The 23,332-nt window shown below is 46.0% G+C and overlaps 1 protein-coding gene and 1 non-coding gene across 4 annotated transcripts in view; both read left to right on the forward strand.

Annotated features, from left to right (window-relative positions):
• The first annotated feature begins 9,951 nt into the window (after window positions 1-9,951).
• Window positions 9,952-23,332, forward strand: part of CREBRF (CREB3 regulatory factor) — a 41,636-nt gene continuing 28,255 nt past the window's right edge. For 2 of the 3 annotated variants that reach the window (XM_028527483.2, XM_036013888.1), the window contains exons 1-2: window positions 9,990-10,122; window positions 23,106-23,318. The gene's annotated coding sequence lies outside the window, so the exon portion shown is untranslated. Of the gene's footprint in view, window positions 10,123-23,105; window positions 23,319-23,332 lie in introns of all 3 variants that reach the window. The other variant, XM_028527482.2, reaches the window with a different exon arrangement.
• Window positions 14,198-14,301, forward strand: LOC114510536. Its single transcript, XR_003685696.1, has one exon. It is a non-coding gene; the product is annotated as a U6 spliceosomal RNA (small nuclear RNA).

A 23,332-nucleotide genomic window follows, 5' to 3' on the forward strand; every position in this document is an offset into this window, starting at 1 on the left:
TCTGGTGTTTGTGTTTGTTAAGCTCATTTTTATAAGCTTTTCTTCTCTAAATAATGCCTTTAAAAAAAAAGGCACCGCATTTCAAACTCAGGTTGGATGAAGGAAACCGGCCGTGTGGTTTGAGGTGCCCGAGGAGACTGGTAAGTACTCGCCGGAACCGTTCAGTAAGCACTTGAATGCCTGCTGCAGCCCAGGCTCCGGGGGGTGGGACATGTGGAAATGGGGTCCGTGCACGTTCAAGAGCCCTTATGCTATTTGGAGAGGAAGGTCAGTCTACGTAGAACTATAGTACAAGTTCATGTTTGTCCGCAGCAAGTGTTACGATGGTGTGAGCAGATGGGTCAGTACCAGCCACAGGGACACGTTGGAACCAGTGGCTCAGTGTACCTCCCGCCCTCGGACCCAGGACTGGAGAAACCCGGGGATTAAAAAAGCCTGGGGCGGGGGCGGTAATTCTTGATAGCAAGCCTCTCAGTAGTTCGCTGTTTGGGGGACTTCATTCGTTTTAAGAAATTAAAATAGGCCTACATTTCTCCCGGCCCACGGCTCTTTGACAGCCGGCCAAGAATGGATTTCCTGTTTTGCAGTTCACGCTTTTCTGTCCCTCCCGAACTCTCTGAACTCAGAGCTCTGCTGTTCTCACGACCAGAGAGAGTTTCGAGTTGAAGTGACTTCACTTCTTCCAGCCTTTGCTTTCGTTCTGAACATGAGGCTTTGCTGAGCGTTAAGTGGTCCTGTACTTCACTCTTCCAGCTCAAAGGGGCCTGCTCAGCTAGCGTCACGGAGTCCACAAAGCAGTGACAGCTTGACCCCAGAGGGACCCTAGTGATGCGTGCTAACTAAGCCCACCGTGTGTGGACAAGGGATCTGTACCTTGGGTGCAGCTGGTCAGAGGCAGGCGGGGGAGTGGGACCCGTTTTCTAATTCCCACTCCGGAGTCTTCCTGCTCGCCACCCTGCCTGGCTCAGAGTTGCCCTGGCCAGGAGCCAGCTCCGGGTCTTGGGCGGGAGGGGGGAGTTCTGCCTTTGTGGGTGACCAGGCAGTCTCCCATTAGAGCACCTTGCTTGGCCTTTAACTGACACTTGTCATCCAAGAAAGCAGTGCTGGTGTTTACTGTGGCTACGTAGGATGCCACGGTCTTTGCCCCGGGCCGCCGAGGGAGGGGTGGGGGTTGGCTGAGACTCCAGCACAGCTGTGTACCTGGGTTTTCAAGTCAGGCCGGCAGTCCGCTGTCGCCGGGGATCAGTCTGGAAGCTTCCCCGCTCCCACCCCGCACCACACCACCGTGGTTTGGGGGCTGTGCCTCGAGATGTCCCCAGTGCAGCGGTGCTCCCTCTGAGTGCTGCTGCTGCCAGTCCTGAGTCCCGTGCGCGGCGGTAGCTGCTGAGGAGCCCACGGGTGTGTGACCCGGCAGACCTCAGCTGCGGCCTGCTTTCGGCAGACTGGACGGCTGCTCGGGGACTCTTCTCATTCGTGATCGTGGAGTGGCACATCCCCAATTTAATGGCATCGCTGAAGGCAGAGGTCACCATCTCGGCTGATCCAAATCCCTAGGTTCCGCCTCACTCTGGCACCCTGTACTAATCCATTTGTCTTCCTCTCACTTGCTCTAAATTAGACCTCGGGAAGTAAACTGGATTACGTTGCTTTTCTCTCTCGGGCTGGCTTGCCGTTTGCCAGGATCTGGTTCCTATGAGAGTGTCAGGTGTCGTGGGAATCACGGTGGGAAACACGGGGACAGGAGCACTGAAGGGTCTGGGGCTGCACTGGGGAGGTTTGATGGCCCCCCAGAAGGGGACATCTGTCTCAGCGAGCCCTCGAGGGAGGGAAGAGTCCCTAATGATTCAGCAGCAGCTCAGGCCTGAACCCGGAAGGTTCCCTGCAGACCCTGCTGGACCTGACTCCTGTGACGACTGAATGGACTCAGCACGAGGCGTGTGAAGAAGAGCTCGTTTTCCAGCCAACTGGATAGATTGAAGACCTTCCAGAAAGACGGATCGCAAGCCCTTCGAGGCCAGGTGCGGCATCACCACCTGGCCACCTTGCTGTTGTTGAAACGAGGGGCTGGTGAAATCTGCTCAGGTGTTGTGCAGGGAGCTCAGGAAACTCCCTTGGCCCGGGGACACTTAGTCCTTGAGCCCGTTTTCTTCCTCATCTAGGACATTCTTGGGACTGTGAAGTGCACTGAGTAGGTAAACTCAGATACCTGTGTTCTCCTCACCTCGTCCTTGAGAACTGGACCATGTTGATACAACACGACCCAGCCTCTAGGTGGGTGCTTGTGAATCGTTTCCTCTGGCAGTCCCCTTGCTCCGAGTTTGCCAGGGCTCAGGTCAGGGCCCAGGTCGGAAGGCGCCCCACCCGGCCCTTTCAAAGGATCCTGGCTAGATCCCTCTCCTTCAAAGCCTTCCCAGGTGAATGTGGTGTGGCCTCGTCCGGTGATCCTTAGACTCGGAGAAGCCCTGGCTTTGCAGTCTCCTTCCATCTCTCAGCAGCTTATGTAACTCGGGGCGAATCATTTCATTACTGAGCCTTCGCTTTTTCATGTATGAAATGGGGATGACACCTGCACTTTCTGCTACACTAGGTTGTTACCAAGTGAGATGTTGGTGGTGAAGATGACTTGTAAATTATAATAATAAACAAAGTGTATTTTCCAAACAAATGATAAAATCCCTGGGACCCATTGACAGTACTTTTCTTTTTTTAATTTTATTTTTTTAATGTACTTTTCTATAAAGATATGCCCCGGAGGGACAGCCAACTGATCCTTTTCTACCCCTACATCTGTTTTCCCGTTTGATTAGCCGTTTGTATTTGGGTTACAAGAAAAGCAGAGGTGCATCCCCAGCTCCGGGCCTGAGCTCTGACAGGGCGATGTGTCTCCTAGAAACAATCACAGATCAAGTATCTGGACCACATCCTTCCAGGTTCCACCAGCTCTTTTGCCAGAAGTGGGAGTATTTCCGGCATGCTTTCGAAGATGTAGTTTGCTGGGTCATAGGTTTCTTACGTGTTTTTTGTTGTTTTGTTTAAATGTACAGTGATGTCTATGCCCTTGTCACTGGCCTGACGATGATGACATCTTTCTTCGGTGTTGCTTCAGAAGGAGCACCTTTTTGGTTCATTCCTTCTAGCCACTTTTTTTTCTCTCTCTCTCTTTTTTTTTAAAGCAACGGCAAGAGTCCTGCCATGCTGAAGCAAATTTAGAACTGGGGAATTATTTTAAATTGTTGCTCAGGCATGAAAGAGCTGGCTCTGGATTTCATCTTCCACGAATTGGAAGAGTCGTTTGCTCCTTTATTAACTTTATTTAAGTTATATTTTAAAATATGGATCTGGGCATTTTAGAATGGTTTCATTACCCCATTCATCGAGGCAAGAGCTCTCCCCTGTTTGGAGGACAGCTGTGTTTTAAAGGGAGATGCTGCTTAAAAGTTCTATGTTGCCTTCTGCCCTGTCCTTCTATTTCAGCTTCCTCTCAAGAGTTCAATGGCTACAATTAATTGTTGAAAACCCATATTTTTCAAAGGAAAAAAGCACAATGAAAATACCATTGTGAAAGGTAGTTGTCATAGCGCGATGAATGGAAAGCACCCTTCGTGCCCAACAGAAGGAGATGCTGGAAGAAGTCACACCGCACCCAAATGAAGGAGTCTCGTGGGGCCTTTAATGACTTTTCCCCCAGAATATGTACCTACAGAAGAGATCAAAGAGACAACAAAACCATTAACATTGCCTGTAGATGGTAACTACAAATGATTTTGATAATTTTTTGGGCAGTTTCTCCAGTGGAAATGTAATACTTCAGTAAAAAGAAGCAACAGTAAGAGTTCCTTTGCTAATGAAAGATAATGGAATATCGTGCTTGCTTCTGCAGCACATACACTTTGCACGGCTCCTGCACAAGGTGACAAAAAAAAGGGGGAAAGAAAGAAAGATAATAGAAGAAAAAAAGGGGAAAAAAGGGGGTTTTAAACTTGTGTACATAGCAAAAATCCTGGGAGGAAATAGACGAAAATGTTATAATGATTATTTCTTTTGCAACTGTGTGTGTTTTCCAAAATATCCACAAAGAGTATGTAGTATTGTACTATTATAATGTACTATTATAAAACACCATCCCCCCGATGGTGTTTTTTTTGGGGGGGGAGGTTGGGGGAGACCATTGTCAGAATAGTGTTAGTACTTCCTTCAAACATTATATAACACACCACACACATCCTTTTTTAAAAAGAGTAATTCAGGGTCAGGGGAAGTGAAGTCAGCTAGATTTGTTAAAACACTGAAGCTATTCTGAGTCAATGAAGATTAGCCCGTCCACATAGCAATTCCGATTAACTGTTTCCATTGTGCAGGGCAGAGTGGGAGCACCCAGCGTGTAAAACTGGCCTCCTGTTGCATAGGTGCTCGTAGGGACAGCCCCGTGCAATGAAAAGGGAGCATTGATTTGGATTCTACCCACATGGAAAAGTGGAAGCCTGGGATATTAATGCTCTGGGGTGCCGCATGGGTCAGAAAAAGCCCCACTGTTCTTCCACTCCCAGCTGCTGCAAGCAAGCCTTTCATTCAGGCTGTGCCGCTGCTTCGCTTAAAACCCCTTGTGAAATGTATTGGCCCTTTTTTTTTTTTAACCAAATTCTCCCCGCTTTCCAGGCTAACTCCAAACAGGAGTATGCTAGTGGCTGAGAATGCTCTGCCACTAATAACCTCCTTCTACCCAGAACTCCTCGCCCCCTTCCCAGTTCAGTCCTCTGATCCGAGAGGGCCCGGGAGGCGCTGTCTCACCAACTCCCTCTGCAAGTGGTGACCCTGAGTTCCTGCGAGTTCCTGCGGCACCCTTTATTTGTAATCGCTACCGTGTAATTCACAGGGTGTCTTCCCCTGAGGCTGCAGAAACCTTTGCTGGGCAGGATCTCAGGCTTATTCAAGCGTTTGATCCCTGCCGCCTTGCACAGAGTAGGTGCTCAGTGAGTGTTAATTCACTGCAAGTCCTGCAGGAGGCCAGGCCTTCCTGTGGAGCTGACCATTGGAAAGGGCGGCAGGCAGGAGCTGCAGCCAGCTCACCAGGACTCCTGCAGCCAGAATCCTGGCTTGAGCCTCAGTGCCACTGCCCAGGATGGCAGGGAACAGGTGCCCTCAGGTGTGTGTGGAAAGGCAGGCAGCCCTGCAGGAGCCCAGGTGGGCGCAGAGTTATGGGGGCTCAGAGACAAACAGGGCTTCCCCCCCGCTACTGCCCCCCTAACGGGAGAGAATCCACAGGTGGCACTGGGACTGGCCAATGAACGCAGGTGCAGCATATCTCACTCTTGGGCTGGGCCTTGTGAAAACAAGACACCTCGCAGCTGGTGGGCCCCTCCCTGGTTTTGCTGTAGCAGGAGGGAAATTGATGACCTTGCGAATTTCTGGGGTGAAAAAACCTTGGATACAAAGGGCCCTCCAACTTCAATTTTCTGAGTGTTTTGTTTTTTTTTTTAATTCTTTACTTTAGTATTCTCTTTAAACTGTTGCCTTCCTTGTATGGAAACCCAGCCTCACAGTTCTACCCAGGATCGGGCCCTTTGGAGTGTGTGTCCATTTATTGTACTTCAGCAAACTGTTATCATGGCTGCACGTCTCGGTTCCTGCTTATCAGTCTGTTCCTCCGCTTTCTGTTTTTATCTTCTCCTTCTGGCCAAACCAACAAGAATGTCTTATTGTACCTGCCCTCCGGGAGTCTGTCCTACAACAAATGCTAGATTGTTCTCCTTTGGCTTCCTGGTTTGCTATCAGTCAGAGCTGCTGATACTAACAGTGTACTTTCAGCTCCGTGCTGACAAAAAACCAAACCAAACCAAAACACAAGAACCCACAGGAACCATTCGTTGTCCTAGAAGTTTTCAGTCTGAGTGAGGTGGACAGAACAACTTGGACAGGAACGGGATCACAAAGCGGTCCGAGTAGCTAGCTGCCTTCTCCAGCCAGGCCGTTTTCCCTTTTCTGCTGCTTCTCTTCTCAGACAGCCCCGCCCTGGGAGGCGGAGGGGAGCGGGCACCGACGCTGCCGAGCACCGACTCCGCACCAGCCCCTGCAACAATCCTCAAAATCCAGCCGGGCGGCAGGTCAGGACAGAGGCCAAGGAAAAGCCAGTTAGTAACTTACCCACAAAAAGTTGGGAAGAAAAGGGCCCTGAAATACCTGTATCGCGTTCTTGATGACCACCAGGGCCACCCTTTAGAGAGTCTCATCGTGTTGTGGGCTTTCCACGGGAGTCCGCTTCACCAGGCTGAGTTCCTCCAGGGCGAGGACTGCGTCTTCGAGGACACATTAGACACTCAAGAAATGTTGGTGTTTTTATATCTCTCTCTCCCCTCCCCCTAGTCATCACTGAACACGGGCTTGAGTGTGCTGTCTAATGTACCTCGCATCCTCCAGAATTCACGGATTTATTTGTGTTCAGGCTACTGGATTTAATTGAGGAAACAATATCAACACACGACATGAAGAAGACGAAGCAGTGCATGCATTAAGGGCTCGGTTGTACGGCAGAGGAAAGGGGACGATTAACGAGAGCAGAAATAGACATGGTAGCAATAGACTCATCTCACAAGGGATTCGGGATCTCGAGTCAAAGAGGAGGAACAGGATTTGCATGTTAACTGTACATTCAGACCACAAGCAGTTACTACGCTCTCGTCTCATAGCAGGCGAGACGGTTCTGGGTATGGAGAGTGAGGAATCAGGTTAATAAGTAAGCGATAGGCCAGGGAAGGGCATTTGGGACCGAACTTCGTGGTTTCTGAAAGAAGGAGGAAACCGAAGCTCATAACCATCTCATAAGGAACACTATCCTCGAGATGTTAAGGCAATGGGAAGAAGAGATCTTTCTTTTCCCCACACGCAATCCCCCTCCTCGAACATCTTCTAGAAGAGATGAATGAGGGATCAGTGCCAACTGCCCAGCATCTGTCAGTATGTCTTAGATTCACTCACAGCACAGCTCCAGTCTGGTTCAGGGAAAAAAAAACAACTCAGTTTTTACAAGTATCAGAAGGACACAGCTTTTCCTGGAGATCTTCCAGCTTTGAGTGGATTACTCTCAGTTCTGAAGCTGTGAAATCTGAACAGGTCCAGCAAGGTCCAGAAAGAAATCACTTAGATGTAGAAAGACGATGCTCATTTAGAAGACGCGTACATGAACAGCAGGCAGGGCTCAGTCGGTGCTGTGGCGAAGAAGGCCACCCATAAAGCACGAACTTTAGGACATTGAAAATGTTAGGACCTGTGGCAACTGCTTTAATTATTTTCAGGAGCTCACCGTTCAGGTTAGAAGGGGTGTAGAGAACAGTCAGTTCCGGTCCAGATTCCTGCTGGTGAAGACACCGGGCCACAGAGAGGGCCAGCCCCCGCCTTGGATCTCACTGCTGGGCGCACTCAGACTTGGGTCTTGGGTCCAAGAACAATGTTCCAAATACATCGAGGTTTAAAGTGGGAGAAATGTCTGCGTGTACAAAGAATATCTCTGGAAGGGTACACAGAGTGTGGGGAACTGTGGTTGCTTCTGGGAAGGGGCAACATGGGTGGGAGGGTAATTTAATAGTCACTGAATACCTTTTCAAACCTTTTGCATTTTGTGGTATGTATGTGTTACCAAATCAAAAAGGAAATTATTTTGAAGAATTCATTGGAGTCCTAGGTATTGCTTTATTTCCCCCATAGTCTCATGTTTGTGTAAAACATTTTCCTGCCTCAGGGAGTCCACCCAGTATGTAAATGGTTCTGTAGGAGCAAGGTTAAGCAGCACCTCGGAAGTGGCGACGGCGCTCGGTTACTACTTTGTGGCTAAAACAAGAAGAGCCTCCTGAACCTCAAGCCAATGCTCTTCCAGAGGCTCCACTTCCTGCCAACTTCGACTGTGACACAATCTGGCAGAATAAGCCCCAGAGAAACACAAATCAATGAGCTGTCAGTGATTTCATTCAGTTCAGAGCAGGATATAGCCATTAACAAACCTTGATGGAAAGGTCTCTGTTAGCCAAAACTCTTGCCCTTTCCAAGACAACGGAAGATGCAAAGGCAGGAATCCAATGTAATTCACTAGTAAGCGCCCTCAAGAATGTGCTAGAAGAATCGAGCTGCCCCTTGACCCCAAGGGACTGTTGCCCGGTAGAGGCGGTGAAACTGCCTGTGTCCGGAGGGCTGTGTAAAAATGGAATAGCTAACCATCTGCTGGAGTTTTTCCAAAAACAGTACTACAAGAGAGGAGAGTGTGTGTTGTGTTCCAAGGAGATTTAATGCGTGAATCTCATTGAATGAGTGAGAGAACATGGTTCCAACTTCCCAAGCTAGTTTTTCAGTTGGGGTTTCAACGGAAACTCAAGTTGATATGGAAAATTAGAATGTATATTCGAGACATAATACAATGCTACTTTCTGTGCAGTAGTGAAAACCCTCATTCCTTCATTGTGTTTTGAGACCCTTTGGCATTTTGAAGGACGCAGAGGTGAGACAGACTTTCCTCTTAGGTTTCTACATATACCTTCCTATTAATATTGTGTACAAAAGTATTATTTGAGTAGCTGTTAAACTGCTAAAGTCTGGAGTTATCCTTATTGCTATTTAATCCACAGTAGGTCTTCTAAATGATGTCCTTGAAAAAAATCTAATAATACCATTCATCAATTGCTCACTATTTGCTAAGCACTATGCTAAGTGCTTTATATGAATTTTTTCACTCGGTTCTCACATCTATCAGACACTTACATAGGAGCCTCACAGAGCTCGAATAATTTGTGTTGGGTCACGGGTGGTAGCGCAAGGATTCAAATCCAGGTTGTTATTCAAACAGTATTTAATGACTGCCTACCTGCCAGGCATGAAATGTAGAGTAAACAGCACAGCTAGTCCCTGCTCTCTGGAAGCCTGTGATCTATAGAAGTCTTCCTGATTCCAAAGTCCATACTTTTGACATTGACATTATACTACTTCCCTAGATCGTGCAAAGAGGAGCCACATTTTCAAAGGCAATTACTCCGAAGAGAAAACTGGCATCCGGATGGAATCTGGCCAGGCATTTCTGCTCCCTAATGATCAATTCCCTATGGTTACTAAAATGAGATTTCTGTTCTGTGCTCAAAAGATAAATTCTGAGACCTTAAGAAGTATAAAGAGCACTCTGGAAGCACAGGCTATGATAGCTGGGTCATTTACTAGCTCCCTGACCTTAACCAAGTAACATGACCCTTCTGAGCTTTAATCCCCCCCTGTGAAAACCGGTCTATTACCATTGCATGTGCTTGTAAGGATAACTAAATGAGGTGATAAGCCCATCCCAGAGTACTCGTTCAATAATAAAGCATCGCTGTTATTATTGATAGGATTAGCGAGCACAAGAAAACCTCAAGTCCATGAGTTACGAAGGTTTGAAGTTGTGTACAGGTCTTCTCTCTTAAAAACGCACACAATCTGATCCCTGTGTCTGGGGCATACGTGCGCAATGAATACTAATTGAATGAATGAACGAAAGAATGACTGAAGGCAAGGTCAGTCTCTGGGAATTAAGACGTTCATTCAGACGGATAGGCCATTCATAAAAACAAAGTCGATACGAGCTCTCAAATTAAAATGCCCTCTGTTCCCGCAGACCCCTTCGAGTTTCGGTGAACTTAAACTGAAAACGGGCATGCCGACACTTCAGGCCCTACCGCGAAGTTGTGAGGTCAGAAACAACATTGGGGGACGATAAAGCCTTTGTAAACGAACACGCTCCACAACGTGAGTGTGGCTGGATATCTCAGATGACCCTCGCCCACGCTGCCTTGGCAAGCGCTGAGCCCCCGGTCCGCCCCCTCTTCCGGGTTTTTCCCGGCAACCCGCCCCTCCGGTGTCACGTGACAGGGGTGCCCTGCCAGGACAAGCTCCTGATTGGCGGGGCTGCAGAACGCCTTGTGATTGGCCCGAAGCCGGCGGGCCCCCGCCTCCCTCCACCTCCTCGCCGCGGCCCACGTGAGGGGGGCGAGTCACGCGATTTCCGGGAACCCGTCAGGAAGGACATAAACAAAACAAACCCGAGGCAGCATGGAGAGGGGCCGCGGCCCCTGCAGCAGAAGCGGACCCAGTCCCTGAGCCGCCGCACAAGCACAGGTGAGCGCCGCTGCCTGCTGCCCGGAGCCCGCAGGGGCCTGGGCTGGAGGACAAGCCGGCTGGGGGGCGGAGGAGGGCCGCTGGCCTAGGAGGCAGCCGCGCCGGAGCTCTGGGCCGGGCGGGCGCGGGCCGGGGCCGGGACCAGGGCAGCGTCTGGGGGCACGCGGGCCGCAGGCTGCCGCCTGCCGGTCACGGGGGCTCCGGCCTCCCCTCCCCCACCCCTGGCCCCGGACGGTTATGTAAAAGCGCGGGGCGGCGGTAGAAGGGGCCCACGGGCGGGAAGCAGGCTAGGTCAGGGGTGGGCAGTGCCGGGCGTCTGCCCTGCCGGGCCGCCCGGCCCTTCGCCGCTGCCTCGGAGCCTGGGGCCGTGGCTGCCGGCAACCGGCCTGTCAGAGGAGCGAGCGGGTGGGAGGGGCCGGGGAAGGGAGGGGAGGCAAGGCCGGCGGGGGAGGAGGAGGAGAGAGAGAGGGGCGTGTGAGGAAGGGCCGGGGCCAAGAAGGTTGTAACTGGGCTGGCAGGAGTCGCGGAGGCGCCGGCTGGGGCTGGGGGGGTACAGGCAGGGGTGCCTCGGGGGTGGCCGCTCCCCCTTTCCGTCCCCGCCCCAGCGACAGGCAAGAGGGGCCTCCCTCCGGGGATTTGTTTATATGTTTTCTCAAAGCAGCTTGAAGAGGACCGGGGGCGGAGCCCTCGGCGCGGAGTGGCAGGCCGTGCAGTCCAATGGAGAAGGCGGACGGGGGCAGCGCAGCCAATGGGCGTGGGGGAGGCGGTGTGTGGGTTTCCCAATTCGTTCGGTTGTGTCGGGGGTGGGACGGGGGCTGCGGCCATGTTGGATGGGAGGGGACCGGTGGTGGTGGGTCACTGAGAGGGGAGGAGACAGGGCAAAGGGCGCGGGAGCCGGGCTGGGGGCGTTTCGGGTGTCCGAAGGGGAGTCGGATCGGAGCAGGAAGTAGCTCAGGGGAGTCTGACCCCGACCCGCCGCTCTCCCCACCCGAGCAGAGGAGGCAGGGAAGTACCGAGGGTAGTCCAGCCGGCCCTGGGGGTGGTCCCTGGGACTGGAAGGAGCTCAGTCTCGGGATTCTCCCTCTTTCTCGGCCCTAGGCTTCCTGGCAAACCCGGCCGCCAAACCCTGTAATTGTCCTTCCTGAACCCAAGAAAGCAAACCTTTCGCTGTTTCTGAGCGGGCTTGAGCCTTAAGACTACCTTAAGAAGGTACTTGGGTAAACTAGCGGTCTGAATTTCTGCACCAGGCCTCGGGTAGAGGCAGGCAGGGCGAAGGAAGTTCTGCTTTTCTGGGTTTTTTCACAGAGAAGACGAGGACTAGAAAAGCAAAGAAAGTTAAGGGCTCCGCGGGGTTTCCATGTTTTTCATCAGGCTACCCGCTCAAGATCAGACCCTCTCGTGCTTACTCCTCCTTCTCACACTGGTAGCTTCCGTAAATGAACTTCATGAGAAAACTGAGCCTTGAGAAAAGTCTTTAGAGTTGAAGGTTCTTTAGGATTTTGTCTTGCGCATACCCTTCAGGTGAGAAATAGGATCAAGATCTGACTTAGTTCTTTTAAAATAGCAGAAATTAAGACTTCTGTGTAAATCTTGTCATCTGTGGTAACCTGGTTGTCACTTGATTGTACTTTTAAATATTTTTCCCCATTGTCTCTTAATTCAGAATAGCCAGGAGGAACACCAGAGATGAAGGGGGAAATGCTGTGCATAATGACAAAATCACTAATTGTACTTGTTTCATGATTATATTGACATCCTGTTGGCCTTACGAAATGCTTAATTTAGCTTTATGTTAACATAAACCTACAACCTGTGGCTACATTGGTATTGTCAAGGCTACCAGGTTGTCGATGCATCTTTGGTTAAGCACTGAGGGGTGGTAGTAACACGCCTTAGATACATCATGCAGGGGCTATTCAAGAGTTGACTGCATTTAGGGATTTGCATCATTTCCTATTTTGTTAACTGGAGACAAATAATAATTGGTAAATAAATGATTTATCGATTCTGTATTAATTTGACTCAGTTCTGTTAGGAATGATATGTAAAAGTATAATCCGCTCATTTGATAGACTTCAGTTAATTATAACTAACAGCAAATAAAAATATTAGCTTGTTTTTTCTCTTATTGTAAGAATGGCAAGTATATCCAACAGGACTAAATTGGGTGTAATTTCTTTATATGACTCATACAGCAACTTCGGGATTTTTTAGGCTAGTAAGCATAGAAGAGACTAGATACATCCAGAAAAGATTTCGGATGCTTCACTTGCCATCCCCGTCTCTGTCTGTCATGGCAGGTGAAACAAACTTTTATGAAGACTATATCCTACTTAGTTTACCTAGTTCATGGCGTGTGGGTTCTTGGATGCGGTTGTAAGGGTGTGGAGGAATAACTAGTATGGCTCCTGGTTGTGCTTAACTAAGTACAAGTGACAATAAAAGTACATTGAACTTCTATGTTGATTTTAATGCGGCACAGTGTTTAAAAGATTAAGAGAACTAAATTCACCATTTGCTTTTAAAGTTTAGTTTTTAATTAAGATTGACGATTGTACGACTTTGAATGAGTCAGCAGAAGTTGTTTCATGTGGGTTTCTACTTGGATGCGTTGGGGGAGATTTCTCTTTCACTGTATTGAGTAGTTCACGTTCCAGGGCAGATACACTTTTAGGGGAGGCATACATTTGTCAGATCGTCTATTTTGATGACTCTAATAAAGGGATCATTGTATGCCATATAGTTTCTGTCACAATAATTCAACTCTGCATACTGTAGCATGAAAACAGCCATAGACCACGTGTTTGGGGCTATATTCCAATAAAACTATTTACAAGAACAACCTGAGGTCGAAGGTGTAATTTGTCAGCCTCTGTTTGAAGATGTTAGTCACTGGGCTCTGAGAACGTAGATGTTCGGATATTGTAGAATGTGCTAGTACATGCACTTGTGCTAGTAGTATTTGAGCACTTGCATAATGTACATATCTCCTGCCTTGAAGGATTTTTAGACTTAGAGCACATGACACTGTGGTCTATATTTTTATTTCATTTGCAAATAGATGTTTTCCTGAAAAAACATTTAAACAAATGTTGAATATTAGTTCTGTTTAAGAAGTGCATTCTGATAGAAAAGACTTTGGGTTTAAGGTATGATACCTAAGAACCTCAGTGTATGCGAGGGCACAGTCCAGCTGAGGTTTAGAAGTGCATTTAGCATATCATTCTTTACAAGACCATATGTAGCTGTTTTAAGAGATGTTAGTCAAGTAACTAGTCAACACACTTAGCTCACCTGTATATATGTCGTACAGTTAATTTGGAAGCCACATTGATTGTGCCAGTGCCTGAGATGTTTGTAGATTTGCCGAATAGGGTAGGATACTTTTTTAAACAAGACTCAAAAAGATACAGCTTGCCGCCCCTCCCATTCTCTGGAACAAGTCAAGTGGTGCTAAGTGCCCACTGAAGCAGAGATCCATAGGCAAATACTTTTTTCCATGTGTAGCTTTCCACTTTGTTTTAATGTGATATTTTTGTCAGTTTCGTTGATATGAATTGGGCTTCTGGATTTCAGGTGCAAATTTGAGAGTTTAGAAAGAAGAATATATTGACCTCTTAAAACTGTTTCATCATGTGGTCTGTAACCTTATTTCTGGTTAACCTATTATTCGTCTGGGTTGACTGGATAACACAGTTATTTAATTTGTAATGGTAGGGATTAATGATGTTCTGTATCTCACAGATACTGGGCAGTTTGTTATTGTGTCCTCAAGCTCTTATATTTCGAATATGCTAATACGTGGGGCTGCACATACTTCAGGCTGATTGGAACCACCTCTCAAATCTGGATTCCATTCTCCTAGCTTATTTTGCCTCTCAGTACTAATCTCTTTAGCACTTGCCCCCGTCGACAACATTTCTCTACCCATTTAACAGCGGGCTCAAGGTTAGAGTCCTCGTCCTATTTCTGTGCCCCCAGTGCCTGACACTGTGCCTGACAATTTTTAGTGCTCCCGAACTGTTTAAATAAACGATGCTAAAAACTGCTTATCTGGTGCTCGCTTTGGCAGCGCACGTACTAAGATTGGAACGTACTAAGGTTGGAATAATACAGAGAAGGTTAGCACAGCCCCTGTGCGAGGAGGACACGCAAATTCGTGAAGCATTCCATATTTTTTTAAAGAGGAATAAAAAAAAAAGAAAAGGAAAACTGCTTATCTGGGAGGTAATGGAAGTCAGTCTATTAGTAGAGACGTTAGGCTTTTCTTGGTTGGAGGGGAGGAATTAATCACCATCTGCTCAAATATTCACTAAAAAGCCTTTATTTAAAAATTGGCCCTTTCTTTTAGGAAAGTTTATGTAGAAGCTATTTTGATGATGTCTAAAAATCCCTTAAATGCTTTTGTTATCTTTTTTCAGATTAATTCTGTTAGTTAAACTTGTTGAATACTTCTTCCAGGTACAATAAACCTTGTCCTTTGTCCTTTGGGTTTGTCTTTAGCTCTGCATACTAGATCTCCGGGTGTTTGGCAAATGTGAGTGGAATCTCCTTTCTTAGTGGTTTGAGATCATTCATTGTTCATCTCTATACCAGGGACCCTTTTGTGGGGAAAGCACTGTAAAATCATTCTTACTAGTAATTCTGATTCACCCTGGTGGTGAGGGCTAGACTTGGGGAGAAAGTGGTGCAGGTGACCTCAGTGGTACTTTGTGAATGCAGCACCATCCCATTCCATCTCCAGCCAAGCCTGGTTTGCCTTTTCACTAGTTCATGACCTTTTCCCCAATGTCTGTTTCAGAACTCGCCTCCCTAAACAGCGTTCTGAACTAGTCATCTCCCTGCTAATTCTCAGCAGCTCTGATCGTGTTATCATTCTGTTCTTTTAACACCAAAAGCACTTTTACATCTTTTGTTACAAAGTCATGTTGTCACTTACCTTCAGGTATTGTTAACTTTAAGTTTCCCATGAAAACTTCACGAGCTTGCTGGCTTTTTATCCTGCTCCAGTTTTCTTCAGATTCCTGTTGTACAAGATCTTCTATCTGCGAGAGTTTAAGGAGCTCCTTTTATTTTATAGAGGAAGTTCCTCCTTTGACTGCTATATGCTATCCCTGATGCAATTTGCTTTCTTCTATATTATATGTTTGCCATTCACTGAGAAATTTAAAGCATTACAGAAATCAAACTTCAGTAAAGGTGGGGCAGTGCCCTGGCCAGTTAGCTCAGTTGGTTAAGGGTTAGAGCATTGTCCGGATGAACCAAGGATGTGGGTTCCATCTCCGTAAGGGCACATAAAGCAACAAATTGATGTTCCCCTTTCTTTCTGGCCCTTACCGTCTCTCTCTAAAATCAATTTTTTAAAAAAAGGTAGGGCAGATGTGCTCTTGTTCAAGTGATTCATTGTAGAATCCCTTCAAACAGCAAGGCTTCTAGCATCCTATTTGTGTTGGTAAGAGGAGGGACTTCACATTTTTAAAATGTATTTATATTTAGACAGGGGAGAAGGGAGGGAGAAAGAGAGGGAAACGTGGATGTGAAAAAGAAACATCTATTGGTTGCTTCTTGTATGTGCCCTGACTAGGGATCGAACCCACAACCCAGGCATGTGCCCTGACCAGGAATGAACCAGCAACTCTTTGCTCTGCAGGATGACACCCAACCAACTGAGCCACACTGGTTAGGGCACTTGACATTTTTGAACTGCTTTTTAGTAAGGGCTTTTGTTCTTATTACTGAACCCTCTGTTGGAGTTGCCTGTAGACTAGTAGAGGAGACAGACATTGCAGTTCAGCATTAGGATAATATTTAGAACAACGTGTTCTGAAAATAAGGAAGAGGGATTGCTAACAATGCGTGGGAAAGTCGGAGAGGCTTCACAGGAAAGGCAGTATTCGAACTGGGCTTTGAAGGCCAGTGAAGGGAGCATTCTAGTCCAGACAAGGAGTGTGAACGGTGCACAAGCTGTGTGGGCCGGGGTTGGGTATGAGAAGACTCCGGCTAAGGCAGGCATGGAAGAGACTGCTTGGTGAGATTTAGGAGAAAAGAACTTGCTTGTTTCCTCTTGTCCTCAAATTCTCCGGGGCCTGCTGTCAGGTCTTTGGTCTCTCTTCTCTGTAGCTCTGGCTTTTGGTTGGTTGGTCTCTTTTCCCCTAGTTTTTAGTTTTACTTTTAGTCCCTCATCAAGGTCCAACGCACCTCCCTTCTCTCTTCTAATCTGTCAGTATCAAGGCCCCTTTGATTCTGACCCTGTGTGTCTTCATTTCACCCCCTTGCCTCTGTTCTCCTACCTTTATATCCTTTGGGTTTGTTTCTTTTTTGACTCCTTCTTTTGCTTTGTTTAAAACAAAAGAAAACAAATTATTTTACACTGTCTGCTTATTTTTCATATGAACAGTAATGTATGTCTGAATTGATTCCCTCTTGGGAAATCTTGTAAGATCAACTTGTCTTTGATACCTATCCAAGTACTCAATATTCATCTCATTGAATTTCCTTTTATGAAACATTTCCCTTTGTATTCACTTCTAGGCTGCAGTGCAGAGTATGACTCCTTATCTCGTGAGTTTTCTACTTCTTTTGCACCTTAAAATTGTTCTATGCTGAGATCCAATTCAAATCTCACCTTTTCCTGAAACTTTCCTAGGTAGAGATATAGTATTCTCTTTTGTAGTTTTATAGTATTTTGTAAAGACCTCTTTTTAAAATCAGCTTTATTCAGGTTTAATTTACATAAAATTTGCTCAGTTTTTAGTTTTGGCAAATTCGTGCAGTCGTCCAGTTACCTCTGCAGTCGTGATGTGGAACTTGTCCACCAGCACGAAAAGCTCCTTCATGCCCCTTCACCCCGACCACAAGTACTGGTTTACCGTCTTTCTCTGCAGCTGTGTCTTTTCTGGAATTTCATATAAATGCATCCAAGAATGTGTTGTCTTTTGCTTCTGACTTCTCTTATTTAACATGATGCTTTTACTTAACATGATGGATATTTGAGTTGTTTCCAGATTGTAGGCTGCTGTGAACGGAGCTGCAGTAAACATGCATGTGTAGTCTTTTAAATACGTCCTTTAACATTAGCTGCCTTTTGTTTGGAGGGCAAGTTGCACAACGGTTAAGAGTGAGAGCCCTGCAGTTAGCTATAATATATTCACAAATATACTGTGGTTTTGAGACTTTCTCAGCTTTGATTCCCCATCTGCAGAATGGTGGTACTGGGTGGAGACGGGAGCAGCTGGAGAGCACAGGCCACTTAGAGGGCTAACTCTGACTTCAGGGCAGGTGATTCAGCTCCAGTGATCTTGTCGGGCTGTGTACCCATCGTTGATCAGATTTAATAACCAGCCAAGACAGTGGCATTCAATAATAGTATTTAAAAATGTTATATGAAATTTCCAATTTAAGTGCTGGCAGTTAAAATTTAACTTTTTAAAAGATTTTATTTCTTTTGAGACAGGAGAAGGAGAGAGAAACAGAGGGAGAGAAACATCAATGTGCGGTTGCCTCTCACACACAACAGGGGGTCTGGCCCACGACCCAGGCATGTGCCTTGACTGGGGATTGAACCAGAAACCCTTTGGTCCACAGGCTGGCACTCAATCCTCTGAGCCACACCAGCCAGGGCTGAAATTTTTAATTTTTTAGCAGCACTAACGTGCGGCTTGAACAAAACCCATGTGTAGGCTGCAGGACAGTTTGAGTTGTTTTGCTTTAAATCTTCAGCTAATTTTTGTCTTTTGTTTTAAAATGTCCATATTCCTAGTAGAGTGAATTTGAACTTTTTAGGACTGTGTCATCTTTATTTTGTAAATTAGCATAATAATTTCCTGGCTGTCCAAACTCGCAATTTAAAAACTAATGAATTACTGCAAGTGAATTTTATTCTTTTCCTATATTGGAGAAATATAAGAATTCTGAGTGTCCGATGGGAGGGTGGGACCAAGTTCTTGTTACACTTTGTACTCCTCTGATAGCTGCTGATTCTGTTCAAAGTTATCCTCTTCCAGCAGTTGGGATAGTCACCTTCCTTTGTCTGACTTATTCAGAATCCGGTTGAGACAAGTATGGCATAGATTAAACTCTGTGAGTGTTTATTAGAAACCATTTAAGATGTTATGGATATAAAGATAAGTTTTATTTAAGTCCATTCCCTCGAGTTGCCCAGAATCTCTGGCGAAGCCATTATAACTCACTATAAAAAAAGTTAAACTGTACGTCATTGTTGGAACAGTAAGAACAAGTATCTCTCTGAAGAAGTCCTTTCCCCTTGTAATGTATCTGCCAGTTCTTTATTGTGTATAGAGATGACTTGTTTGCAGCTTTATGAATTACTTCATGAACCCAAAGATCTTGTGCTGATTAAACCAGCATAATTGACATTCACCCTCATAAAGCTGGGACAAGGGTGTTAAATGACCCATGTTGCCTCCGTGTTCCTTACTCACTCTTGTTCCAGGTAGTTGGGTTTTTGTGATAATTAAGTGAGGAATTTAGATAATCTAGGATTCTAAGTTGAGCTTGGGTTTGTGTCTTCAGTAGCAACAGCATCCCAGGATCATCTACCAAGGAAGGAATCTGAGAATAAAAACGGCTGTCATTTATTGAGTGAGTTTGTGTGTGTGTGTGTGTGTGTGTGCGCGCGCGCGTGCCAGAGCTAGATACTTAACATAATATCATGAATCACAATATCCCTGCAAAGAAAGAAGGGGAATTCTTTTATTTACAAATAAATGGAGGCAAGTGAGAATCAGGAATGAAGTTCCAAATATTCAGTTATAAAACAGAACCCTTTATCTTGAATCTAGAGTTTGTTTCTCATCAAGCAAGCCTTTTTAGGAGTATTAGAGGCAAAGAGGCAGCCAGCCTTTCTCAGTGTTGAAAGAAATAACTTAAGAACTGTATCAGCAATCTCTTTGTAGCCCTGTGCCCATAACCTGCATACCAGCTGTTCTGTAGACTTAGCATGTGGTTTTGTCCTGTTTCACAGAGTAGGGAGGAATTGAAGGGAATTTCAATGTAGTGTCTAGTCTGTGTTCATGCTATGTTTGAGAAGGAGACAGTACATCTTGAGGGAAGAGCCCAGACCCTTGCTGACAGCAGGGGAGTATGGAGGTGGTTAGGGTATGTCCAGAGTGTCCTGTGATGGATGTTTCCGTGGAACCTTGCTGTATGGCTCCAATGAGTTCTCATCTGCACCACTGTCTTTTCATGCTGCTGACTTCCATTGTACTGTTCCTTTTTTACATTTTGTGGATTACTGCAGAACAGCCCATAAAATAAAATGATTCTCTAAAGCTCCAATCTCAACCCACATTAAATATTTTATTTTAATTAAAAATTGTGTGTGTGTGGGTGTGAGAGAGAGAGAGAGAGCAAGACAGAATGGAAGGGGGAGGGAGGGATAGAGGGAGGGAACAGTGTAACAGGGGCAATCCATCGGTTTAAAGAAGTTCTAACTCCCTCCTTCCTCTGCCCTCTCCTCCCTGGATGAGAATCATCCCAGATCTTTAAAACTGGCTGAAATTCAGACAGCACTCTTCCTGGAAATTGAAACAAAAGGGGTACAATTTTAAATATTTTTACTATATGATACTACAGTGGTTCAAGCCTCAATTAACAAGCTACCACAAGATACTTCAGAGCACATAAGAGATGGTCAATAAATATATATTGAATGACTGACTGACTTGTAATGCCCTCTTTGTATATGAAGAACATGGAACCTCCTTACTCAGAAGGACCTGTGGTCTCAGGATTTCCTGTCCATTGTTGGTCAGCTTTTGCCTGGGTGCCTGTGCTGGGCAAGACATTGCTTTTGGCACTGTGGCGAGATAGACATGAAATATGATGGTCATCAAAGGTTTTACAGTCTGGTGGTGGAGACGGGGTTGGAGAGGAGGGTGAGGAAAAACATAAGCCAGGGCATAAAAGGCCAGGGTCTCACGGTTGGAGCTCCTTAGTGGAGTGAAGTGGGATTTTACGTACCTCAAGGATTTGGGGGAAATGTTAAGATCAAGAGAATGTTAATTAGCGTTATATTTATAGAAAGAGTAGTGGAAGATGGGGTTGGAAAGATAGTTTCATTGTGTCTGAGTATCATGAACATTATCCCAGAGATGTCTGGGAGTGCTAAAGTGATGTGGGAGTTTAGGGAGAATAATTTTATAATGGGACATAATAACTGCAGGGAGGGGGAAGATCTGTAGGTCAAATATTGGATTGATCAGTAGAAAATGATGAGGCAGGTAAGGGTTGAGAACGTGGGAAGGGCCAAGTCAAACATGTGCTTGCTACAAGAGAAGTTGTCAGTATATCTTTGTGAAGGACTGGAGAGTGAGGAGGAGGAACTGAAAAGGCTGAGACAGGTGCTGGCGCCTGCGTGGCTGAGAGTGCCAGTACTATAGACAGAACAGGAGTGTTGTGTGGGGAGGTGGTATGTTGTGAATGAACACAGAAATACCTGTTCTCAGGTGGCAGGGTTTGTGCACTCGGGTGTTGAAGGTAAAGATGTAGATTTACCTGTCCTCTAGGTGTGATCTTTGAGAGCGTAAGAGTAGAGGTGGTCTCTGAGATGGAGGGTTTGCACAGAGGCATCATTTCCTGAGTGACCTTGGACAAAGCCCTTATCCTTGCTGAACTTTTTTTCCTAATGTAAACATGGTTGGACAGGGGGTCGAGGATGGTAGTTACGCTAATACTTACCCTAACTACTTTGCCAAGTTGTTGTATGAAATGACAGGATATAGCTGTGTGCTTTGTAATCTGTTAACAGCTACACAAATATAAATTTGTGAATATTGTGTTGCCAGTAGTAACCAAGTATGGCAGGAGTTAGAAATGTGTTCTTTGGTTTTGTCTAAAACTGTCCCACACTCTTACTCTAACGCTCTGAGCAACTTTATTGACAGGTATCAAGGCTTCAGAAAGCCCCTAATGTTTTATAGTTACAGAAATAAAAAGTATCTGTTCCCATTCAACTCACATTGGTCCAGAAACCTGTTTTTTACGGCCTTTCTTATTGGTTCCCAAAGCATTTTAAGCAAACTTCCGTATGTTGTCTCTGTAGTCCAAAGATTAAAGTCGAGCGAAGCCTTTGGGAAGGAATTGAATACAATTCTGAAAGGTCTTATGTCTTCCTCCAAGACAACATTCCAGACAGAGATAATTTTTGAGCTACAGTGTCTTAGCTCCTTAGGGTCCTCAGTAGAATTACTTTGTTTAATTAAGTTTTGGTGGTAAAACTAATTTAAGCCCCGTAGTTTTTGAACTCCTGGAGTGGGAGGATGAAAGGAGACTATTGGATTGACCCAGGGACAGAGTTCACTAGGCGTCGGGTCACATCTGCCTAGTGGCAGATGAAATCACATCTGCTTATAAGGTCGTAAGTACTCCTTGGCTAGGAAAATGCTGTTTCCTCACCTGATTTGAGGGGAAAAAATATGTCTTCTCCCTCCGTACTCTCCTCTTCCCCGTTTTCTGTCCTTAAAGACCAGCAGCAGCAGGATGTAGAAAATAAATAATGCGGGTCTTTTGCTGATAACTCCTGACATAAACTGTCATCATCCAGCTCGACGTTTACTTGGCTGTTTTCTGTATTTTGGAGCTCGGAGAACTGCTGTTGAAGGGCAGGGAAGCGCTCTCTGCCTGCACTCCGGTCACGGGATTTCTATTACATAATAAAGGGAGAGCTCGGCCCCACCTTTCTTCCAGCGTGTTCCTGGTTTAGGCAGCCTCTGCCTCCTCAGTGGTGTGGAGATTTGGGGATCTCCGATGGCTGCTGCCCTGTGAGCACTGGGGGGACTGTTTGGTTCAGCGTCTGCTGAATTGTTTTCAAAGGAATTACTGAATGGGACGTACGAGGTATAGCAGAATGGCTGGGATGGGTGGCGGATGGGTCCTGGTCTGTTAAAGAGCTTGAGCAATGGAATAAACCGTTTTTCTTACCAAACAAGGGAGTCCATGGGGTAGAAACCTTTAAATTACCAAGTCAGTAGTCCTTTCTTCTTCCCACCATCCCATCCCTCCACTTTCTTCCCTTTCTTTGAGCTTGACTTGGGGGATTAAGAGCCAAATGATTTGCTTAAATTGTGGGTCAGGACAGTTACCACCTCTTAGAATTGTGAATCTGGCACAATTGAAAGAGACAGAGACCCCAAGAACTCTGCCTTCCTGAAGGAAATGATGAGCACAAACCAGCAAAAATCAGTCAAGATCCAAATAAACCATGGAGTATGAATTGTGAAACAATGTAAATGTGTTGGCACTTCTTACCTCAAAAATTTTTTAAAAATATTTTTCATTTTGGTAAACAAATTTTTCTATTTAAGCCATTTTTAAATGTGCAATTCAGTGGCATTAAGTACACTGACAATCTTGTGTAACTATCACCACTGCCTATTTCCAGAACGTTTTCATCATTGTAAACTGGAACTCTACCCATTAAACACTAACTCTCCCAGCCTCTGGTAACGTCTATTTTGCTTTCTATCTCTCTGTGTTTGCCTGTCCCGACACCTCACGTAAGTCATACAGTGTTTGTCCTTTTGCGTCTGGTTCAGTTTATGTAGCACAGTGTTTTCACTGTTCATCCATGATGTGGCATGTATCAGCATTTCATTCCTTTTTATGGATGAACAATGTTTTGTTGACTATAGGGACCGCATTTTCTTACCTGTCCATCTGTTGATGGCCACTAGGGCTGTTTCCACCTTTCAGCTGCAGCGAAGAGTGCTGCTGTGGACGTGGGGGTATCTGTGTTCGTCCCTGCCTTCCATTCTTTGGGTGTATCTCCAGGTGTGGAATCGCTGGATCGTACAGTAATTTCTCTGTGTAACCTGGTGAGGAGCTGCTCAACTGCTTCGCGGCTGCATCGGTTCACGTTTCCACTGGCAACGTGCACCTGGGTTCTGATTTTTCCATATCCTCGCCAACACTTGTTATTTTTCTTTTTTCTTTTTTCTTTTTTTTTTTTTTTTTTTGGATAATAGCCATCCTAATGGGTGTGTCAGAAATTTTTGACCATCTGCTCTGATGAATGTTGGATGACTCAGAAGTGCTGCTCACCATTGTGAGGAACCAGTTCCCTCCAGTTACTACAAGGGAGCGGTGGCCTGAGCCAGTGCCCTCTAAGGGGAGCTGCAGGGACGCCGGCCACAAGGACTGACGCTGCTTGTCCAGAAGACATTCTCATTTTCAGAGAGGTGTGTGTTTTTCC

The sequence above is a fragment of the Phyllostomus discolor genome, chromosome 13, assembly GCF_004126475.2.
Source record: "Phyllostomus discolor isolate MPI-MPIP mPhyDis1 chromosome 13, mPhyDis1.pri.v3, whole genome shotgun sequence".
Lineage (NCBI taxonomy): Eukaryota > Metazoa > Chordata > Mammalia > Chiroptera > Phyllostomidae > Phyllostomus > Phyllostomus discolor.